The sequence below is a fragment of the Suricata suricatta genome, chromosome 7, assembly GCF_006229205.1.
Source record: "Suricata suricatta isolate VVHF042 chromosome 7, meerkat_22Aug2017_6uvM2_HiC, whole genome shotgun sequence".
Taxonomy (NCBI): Eukaryota; Metazoa; Chordata; class Mammalia; order Carnivora; family Herpestidae; genus Suricata; species Suricata suricatta.
This window is the reverse complement of record NC_043706.1, coordinates 67,750,591-67,758,959: the sequence shown is the minus strand read 5'-3', so window position 1 is coordinate 67,758,959 and position 8,369 is coordinate 67,750,591. Positions and strand designations below refer to the sequence as shown.

The window sequence follows — 8,369 nt, the reverse complement described above, 5'->3', positions numbered from 1 at the left end:
GCATTTGACAAAGTACAACATCCATTTTAATGGTAAAAACTCTCAACAAAGTAGGTCTAGAGGGACCACTTCAACATAACAAAGTCCCTGTATGAAAAACCCACAGCCACATGATACCTAAATGGTGAAAAACTGAGAACTTTCCTCCTAAGGTCAGGAACAACACAAGGATGTTTACTCTCACCACTTTTATTCAGTATAGGACTGGAAGCCCTAGCCACAACAATTAAATAACATAAAGAAATAAAAGTCATCTAAATTGGTAAGGAAGAAGTAAAATTTGCAGATGACATGATACTATCTTTAGAAAATCCAAAATACTCCCCCCAAAACCTACTAGAGCGGGAAAAGGAATTCAATACAGAAATCTGCTACATTCCTATACACTAAAAAGAAGCATGCAAAAAGAGAAATAAAGAAAATAGTCCTATTTACATTGTACCAAAACCAAAAAAATACCTAGGAAAAAATTTAACCGAAGAGGTGAAAAACTAAGAAAACTATAGAACGCTGATGAAAGAAATTCAAGATGATGCAAAGAAATGGAAAGACATTCTATGCTTGTGGGTTGAAAGAACAAATATTGTTAAAATGTCTATGCTACCCAGGAATCTAAAGACTTAATGCAATCTCTATCAAAATACCTATGGAATTTCTCACAGAACTAGAACAAATAATCCTAAATAATCACACATGCATGATAAACATTAAATGACCATTTGTTGAAATAATAAACATAAAGGGACATTACAGAATCAGTTGAATAAAATCTCATTGGTGTGCTGGCTTGCTGAATCTAATTAGTATATAAATTCAATTTTGATTTTGTGAGATATATTCAAGATATATCATAACCCATAATTGGAATTCTCATAACATTTTATTAGGAAGCATGTCAAACTCATATCTCAGTTTAAATGATGAAGCTTCATGATCTTGCAAGTGGACTAGCTCAAATTTCTCCTAAATCTTGGTAGGACAGTGCACAGAAGAGGGCATCACAATATCGATGCAGGACAACTCAGAAATGTGACAGTTTTCATTTTGAACTAATTGCATGGATCTTTTGACAGGTAGACATATTTAATGCTGAAGTTCTGAGGTGAACAAATCTAAGAATAATCTGTAAAGGAAAAGATAATTTAAGTTAGAGTTTTTCCACCTAAATACTCCTCCATTTATCAACATTAATGTATCCTTTCTTTGTCATCCCTATATAGTGATAGTAGAGTTCTAGAAGATAGAATATAAATTATTTCCTTAAATCCACTGACTTTTACCTTCACTGAACTTCAGCTCTCTGATGACATAAAGCCTTCCATTCTCAGTGATGCCTCTCCATCAGCAAACCCATACATCACTGAAATTATACCTCATGATTTTGAGTTATGCTTCACCATTTGGGGTTATGCTACTTCTACAATGGCCAACTCCAGAATACAGTGACAGCTATAACTTATCAAATGGATGCTATATTGGAGATCCTGACCTAAGTGCTTTACATGTATTTACTTATGGATTTTTAAAACAATTCTATTTACCCCAGTCCCATAGTTAGTGAGGCAGCTAGGATTTGGCTGCTGAAAGTCTGGCTTCAGGACATGTGTGTATTGCCTGTCAGTGAAATATCTTCATTTGAGTTAAACTGCCCTGACTACCACTTCTCTCTGCTCTTTGCTTTTCTTGCTTATAGCCTTCAGTATCTCATCCAGCAACTTGGTTTCACTCTTCTTTCTAATGCTTTCCCATTCTATCTCACTCAGAATGGATTCAATGGTTATCCAATGCAACTACGCACTTGCTATTATACAGAAGTTTCTGCCCTGGAACTTTTATTCCCCACCTCTTCCTCAAATCTAGGTGACCGATCAATCACTTCATCAGATCACCTTCTTAAGGAACCAACACTTTGTCACAAAATTATGTTGAGTAAATGCATTAAAAATTCAAACTATCCAGACCGATTTAGGTACTTGCTATTGTTTAGTAAATTTTTAATTCAGTCCCTTGACTATTCTCTATTACCTCCCTTAGGGCAACTATACCTAAACTTTTCGTATTTGTTAAGTCCTTAATATCCTCAAGGCCTATCTCACATTTAACAGATATACTTAATCTTATTTTACTGAGAAATTTGGGTATACTTCCCCTTTCCAGCCTCACAATTTTCCTATCTCTTTACTTTCCCTTTTTATCCCCAGTCTTGGGGAAAAAAAGATTCTTCTGTTTTAAGGTTGACTTCTTTACCTGTACTTTCAGTCTATTCCCTCTTAGTTGTTGACCAGTTACACTCTCCTGATTCTCCATCTTCCAACTGTCTGTTCTTACTAATGGTTGTTCCAAAGCCTTGAGTCGTAGGCAATAATGGATTATTTTCCCAAGAGTCCACCTGACTGCCTGGTGGCTGACTTGAAATTATGCCAGTTCCCAGGGCTTCTTCTGGCTAGGCTCATATATCTGAAACAGTTTGAACAAGCAGTCCATCTGGAACTCCAAAGGATGTAGATGTGGATAAAAAGACTGATAAAGACCATAATTCATTATCTTTATTTGTATGTCATCCTTGCACAGGAGAGGTGCTAATCTTCTCTGTATTGTTCCAGTTTTAGTGTATGTGCTGCCAAAGGAAGCACGTAATTCATTCTCTTTAATTTTATGTATTTATTGGAGCTCTCATTTTACTTCAGATCCCTTGTCCCTTTGGGGAAAACTCTGAGATATAACTTACCCTCCTTGCAAATAAGCTGAAGCTGGGTTGAATCCTACATGAGGTTAAATTCACCTCATAAAACATACATCCATGTGCTACTTTTAGAATTAATTTTACAAAACAAAATAGGAATTGACTATTTTGAAAAAAAATAATTCTTCCAGATTCTTTTTTTCCCTCCTTGACCTTGAGATCTAAGAAGGAATGCAGTGGGCTTCATGAGTTATACAGTTGGAGACACTGACATAAGGAGAAAAGAAGACTTTAAAATGTATTATTGGAGCTGGTTCTACTTATGAGCTAGCACTATCCATAGGGAATCATTTTATAATTTCATAAAGTGCAGCTTCCTTCATGGTAAGAGCATTAGCACACATTTAAATGAGTGATGCCAAGTCTTTCAAATATCTATAGCTTTTACCAAAATTTGTGCCTATTCCACAGCCCATGGATATTCTATAATGTATCAAGTGGATTGTCATAGCATCTATTATAAAGTGTGATAAAAATTTCAGTAAGCTGTCAAATCTTTTTGAAATCTGAAGAACTTTATGACTAAAACTTGTTGACATTTGATGTGTTGATAATCAGGACATAGGCATTTACTCAAAACCCTGGAATCAGTACTTCTCACTAAATAATTTTTCAATAGAAAAAAGTAAGTTCTATCATAAACATAGCTTTTTAAAAATGGGGCCTTTGAAAATAAAAGTACACCAAATACAGCTTAGACAATTACCATTCAGACTAAAGATATACCACCACCAAAACTATTGTCATATATACACTGACAATTAACTTAACAAACATATTTTTTAATAACTTTCTCTTTTCTAACATGCAAGTCCTATCATAATTTAGTAAAGACAGAAGCCATTACCTGACTGAATGCGATCACTCACCTCACTGCTATGTTAAAATATGACTCTGTTCTCAGTATTGCTTTGTAGTTATTAATATGCAGTAAATGGCTTAAACTATATAAATTTAATTCTAGAGATAAGAAAATATCTTGAAGCAAATGTGGCTTTACTATTAATATCACTCTCACTATGCCCTCATCTAGTTTGTGACTTTGGATAATTCATTTTATGAATTCAACTTCATCATATGCCTACAAAATCTCATTTTTCATGAATTTATATTACGTATCTGTAAAATAGAGGCACTGAATTATATATTCTCTAAGATGCCTTCCCCCTTGGAGTATGAAAACAATTATTAAGTAGATTATATTTTTACTATCAGTTTTCAGAAAGGGAACGTGAAACTAAGGTACACAAAATGTAAAGTGCCCCTTGTGATGACTTTGGGGTTTGGTATGGAATAGCTGCTTTACAGAGTATGGAGGCTAAAAAGAACTGCTTCCATACAATTTCAAGTGTCAATAATGATTTAAGAGAAGTGGTTTGAGGCATTTTTTCCTTTTATTACTAAAACTTCTTCAAATGCTTATTGAGATGACCTAAGCATCAGGAGAGAAAACAGTGAATCACTAATGAAGAAGAAATGAATCTTAAAGAGGATCCTAATAAAGAAGCATTTATCATTCTTTCTCCTTCATTCAACTGCTCAGTCTGAATGCACATTAGCTTCTTCCTTAGTGTGACTGATGCAGTTCTGAGATGGCATTCTCCTCTAACAGAGCATGGTGAGTGAAATTCAGATCCTTATGATGAAACAGGATTGTCAACATTTACAGCTTCCCTTTCCCTCTACTATGCTTTGGTCAATTTATATATAACATCTGATATAAGAATTAATATTTTAGTATGGTAAGATAGAGCAAATCAGGAATCTCCACTGGTTTGGACAATCTGTTCTCTTTAGATTATCATTATTCAGCTTAAGCATCACAGAGAAAAAGTTTAGGGCCATCCTGGCTTCTGGTAAATTGTTTTCATGTCTGCATTTATTTATTGTGGTTTCCTTTCATCTTCTATTTGGGCTTCCCTTGTAGCCTTTTTGTGACACCACTAGTTTTCCAGAGCTCTCTAACATAAAGTGATCTACTAAATTAATTTGTATTGTCTTTTAACACCTTAAATAGATACAATTTTTATTTGTAAAAAATAAATTAAAATTAAACAAACAAATTTGAAAGAAAGCAAGAATGATTGGATAGGACACCAAGAGTGTTCAGCTCAGTAAATTACATGGAAACAATATTTAGAGCCAGTACCCATTGACTATAAAGATTGTTCAGTCTCCAATAGGTAGAGAACCCTGCAACATTATGGCAAATATATACTATAATGATTCCCTCAGTCTTCCCAAAATATTCATACAGTTATTTACTCAGATGATTATATAGTGAGGAAAGGAGAATACCTAGACATTTCTAGGCTGTTGAACACAGAAGACATGAAAACGATAAGAAACTGAAATACAGAGGACGAACTGAGGGTTGATGCAGGTGGGGTTTGGGAAGGCAGAGAAAATGGGTGATGGGCATTGAGGAGGGCACTTGTTGGGAAGAGCACTGGCTGTTGTATGTAAGCAATGAAGTCATGGGAATCTACTCCCAAAACCAAGAGCACACTGTACACAATGTATGTTAGCTAACTTGACAATAAATTATATTTAGACAAAAATATGGCACCCAATACATATTAATTTTCAATGGAGATCACATTGTTTACCAATCCGAGGGGAAAAAAGTCAGAGATTTTGATAATATGTTTTAGAGGTAGCTCTTTTCCAGACAATAGAAATAGATTATAAATGTCAGGAATGAAGACATTGAGGATAAAAAGATTGGCCAGAAATTGTCATGAGAAAATGTCCCCAAGTGACCCCACACTGTTTAAATTCAATTTCTAATTATTTAAGCTTGTATTATGTGTGTTTTATTTCATTGTGCATGAGTACTTATGAAAAGTTTACTTAATCAGAACAAAGGAGGGAGGTCATTATATGATGTGACAATCTGTTTTACTCTAAAACCTAGAATTAAGTAAGGAGAGCTTTCCTTATGAATAGGTTGTATAGACTGTGATAGGAAGTAAAAAAGAATGCCTTACTTTCATCAGCATGAATTATTCTTCTTCAACGCTAAATATACAAAATATTGCAAAGAAAAGTCAAAGGTAAAGGAGATATTAAATGGTGACTTCTTATTTTTCAAAGTAATTGTTTTCAACTGACTATTCTCTCTCTGAAATTATCTTCTGATTTTTGGTCATCATCTGCATGATTTTCAGATAATCATATTAAATGTCACCTCTTCAGAGAAGTCTTCCTTAACCTCCTGTTGCCGGAGGGTGGGGGTGGTAAGAAAGGAAAAAATCAAGACCCAAAGGAACATGCCAACTCATAAATACAGGATTAAGTGATTTTGTTATGAAAGAAACACCCTCAATGCATACAGATAGCCAACAGGTGGCTACAAAGCAGTAATGCATTTTCAGCTCTTTTTATATGGAGTTAAAACTACAATTGTTATACATTATCCTACTTTTAGTATATAGTTGGTAGATATTCAGGTTAATATTTACATTGTTAGTTTTTACATTATAAGCTATTCTGATGTTCTGTTTTATGTAATTCTCTAGTAGTACCTTCTGTAGTTGCCCCTGACATGTATTTTGGCATTTGATTAGTCATAACCTTCAACATTCCTCCATGAGGTTAGCCTAAGTGCCGTTTTCCACACAACAAAATTAACCATCCAGTTGTGCTTATGTTTTCATGTTAATTTTCTTCCTAGCCTTTTTGTTTTCTGTTTATTTTTTTTTATTCTTTGGTGTATTTCTCTCTCTCTCTCTCTCTCTCTCTCTCTCTCTCTCTCTCTCTCTCTCTCCTCCCCGCCCTCATAGCTACCAGTGACAATGGATGCATGTGAGTCTATGTTGGAATCACAAATTCTAAATTAAATAAGAGACAACTATGCATATAGAAATTTAGATATATTTAAACTTTTTCTGTTATATATGTAATAACTATATTTATATAACTAAATATTTGTCAGTAGCAAGCAAATGCAAGTAGCTTTTCAAATCCTAATTAGTAAATGGATAATTCGATATTATTCTCTGAAATGCAAGACTTTTGAAACTCCTATCATGTTTGTGAAGTGTAAATATATTTTCATATACGACCACCTGTAATAAAGATAATAAGCCTTTCTGTAGTTATTACAAACAGCTATTACTCAGAAATACAACTTAAGCATGAGAGTTCAATTGCAGCATTTGCTGATCACTTTTTCCTTCTCTGAATGAGAGTCAGTCTTGGATACATTAACTGATGTTCATTTAAATTCATCTAGATTCAAAAGCAATAGTCTAAGAGGAGACCCAGGTATAACATTAAGTTTATTTAGCTCTTGGTGGAGAACTGGGAAAATAAGGGAAAGAATAAGCAGAAAGTCTTTAGATTTCTGGGTTTCAGTTATGAGGTTATGTTAGACCACTTTGCCCCTTTATTTTACTTTTTCTTCCCAGTGCTGACTGGAGATTTTTCTGTCTGCTTTTGAATCCTGTGGTATCTATCTGGCTGCTTAGGAAGATGTAACTGGCTAAGATGCAGCCCTCGTTTTGCTCTAACTGTGCTTTTCCACATCCATTCTCTATGTTAATACCAAATGACTAGTAAATTGGGCCTTTGGGAAGAAATTAAGGGCATGCATGGAAAATTTGCAATTTGGCAAACTCTTTTCTTCTGTTCTCACATGTGAAATATGTATGGAGAAATCAGGCTTTATATGACTTTTCAAAAACTACAAAATCAGAATGGACATAAATTACAAGATAGTTCAAGTGTATTTTCCACACTGGTAACACATCGCCGACATAAAGGAGATTCTAATATACTTGTAGAGGTACTTAATTCAATTTTCCACTTAAATGAGCTTAGTTTTATAGGTTTATTAATCATTCTGGAGGCCTAACTATATCCCTATCCTATTCTATATATACTTGTATATATACCTAATACAAATAAGTATATTGTGTGTATTATATATATACAATAAGGTATTGTGTATATGCATACACATATATGCAAATTTGTGCAAACATTTTCATATGGTTTTTTTTCAGATTTTTTATTTGTATAAGTGGGGCAGGAGAAAGTATAAAGTTCAATGGATATTACTCTTAGGGCTTGAAAAAATGTATTGATCTTTATGTTTATCCACACTTTTCTCTTCCCTCCTTATGCAAATCAAATCAATATCTGAAAAAGAATTACCTGATATAGATCAGAATATATATAATTTAATATATACATATATATAAGAATTTTTTTAGAAGTGAAAGTCCTAATTGTTTACATTTTTAAAAATTTTTTAATGTTTTTTATTTATTTTTGAGAGAGAGAGAGAGACAGCATGAGCAGGGGAGGGTCAGAGAGAGAGGGAAATACAGAATCCGAAGCAGGCTCCAGGCTCTGAGCTAGCTGTCAGCACCGAGCCCGACACAGGGCTCAAACCCACGAACTGTGAGATCATGACCTGAGCTGAAGCCAGATGCTCAACTGACTGAGCCACCCAGGTGCCCCACATTTTTTTATTCTAAAAAGTTAACTAAAATATAGGAAGAAGAGGGATTCTAAAAGGATTTTGTATGTTTAAGGTTGTAGATGCTTACCTCATGACTGGAAGTGAAGAGCAATTCCACTTTCTCATAGATTTTGAGAGGTTATCCATTGTCAGATT

General features: G+C 34.1%; 1 non-coding gene across 1 annotated transcript; it reads right to left on the bottom strand.

Moving 5' to 3' along the window:
* Positions 1-2,525: 2,525 nt before the first annotated feature.
* On the bottom strand, positions 2,526-2,633 carry LOC115297264. The gene has a single exon (XR_003911366.1). It is a non-coding gene; the product is annotated as a U6 spliceosomal RNA (small nuclear RNA).
* Positions 2,634-8,369: the final 5,736 nt, after the last annotated feature.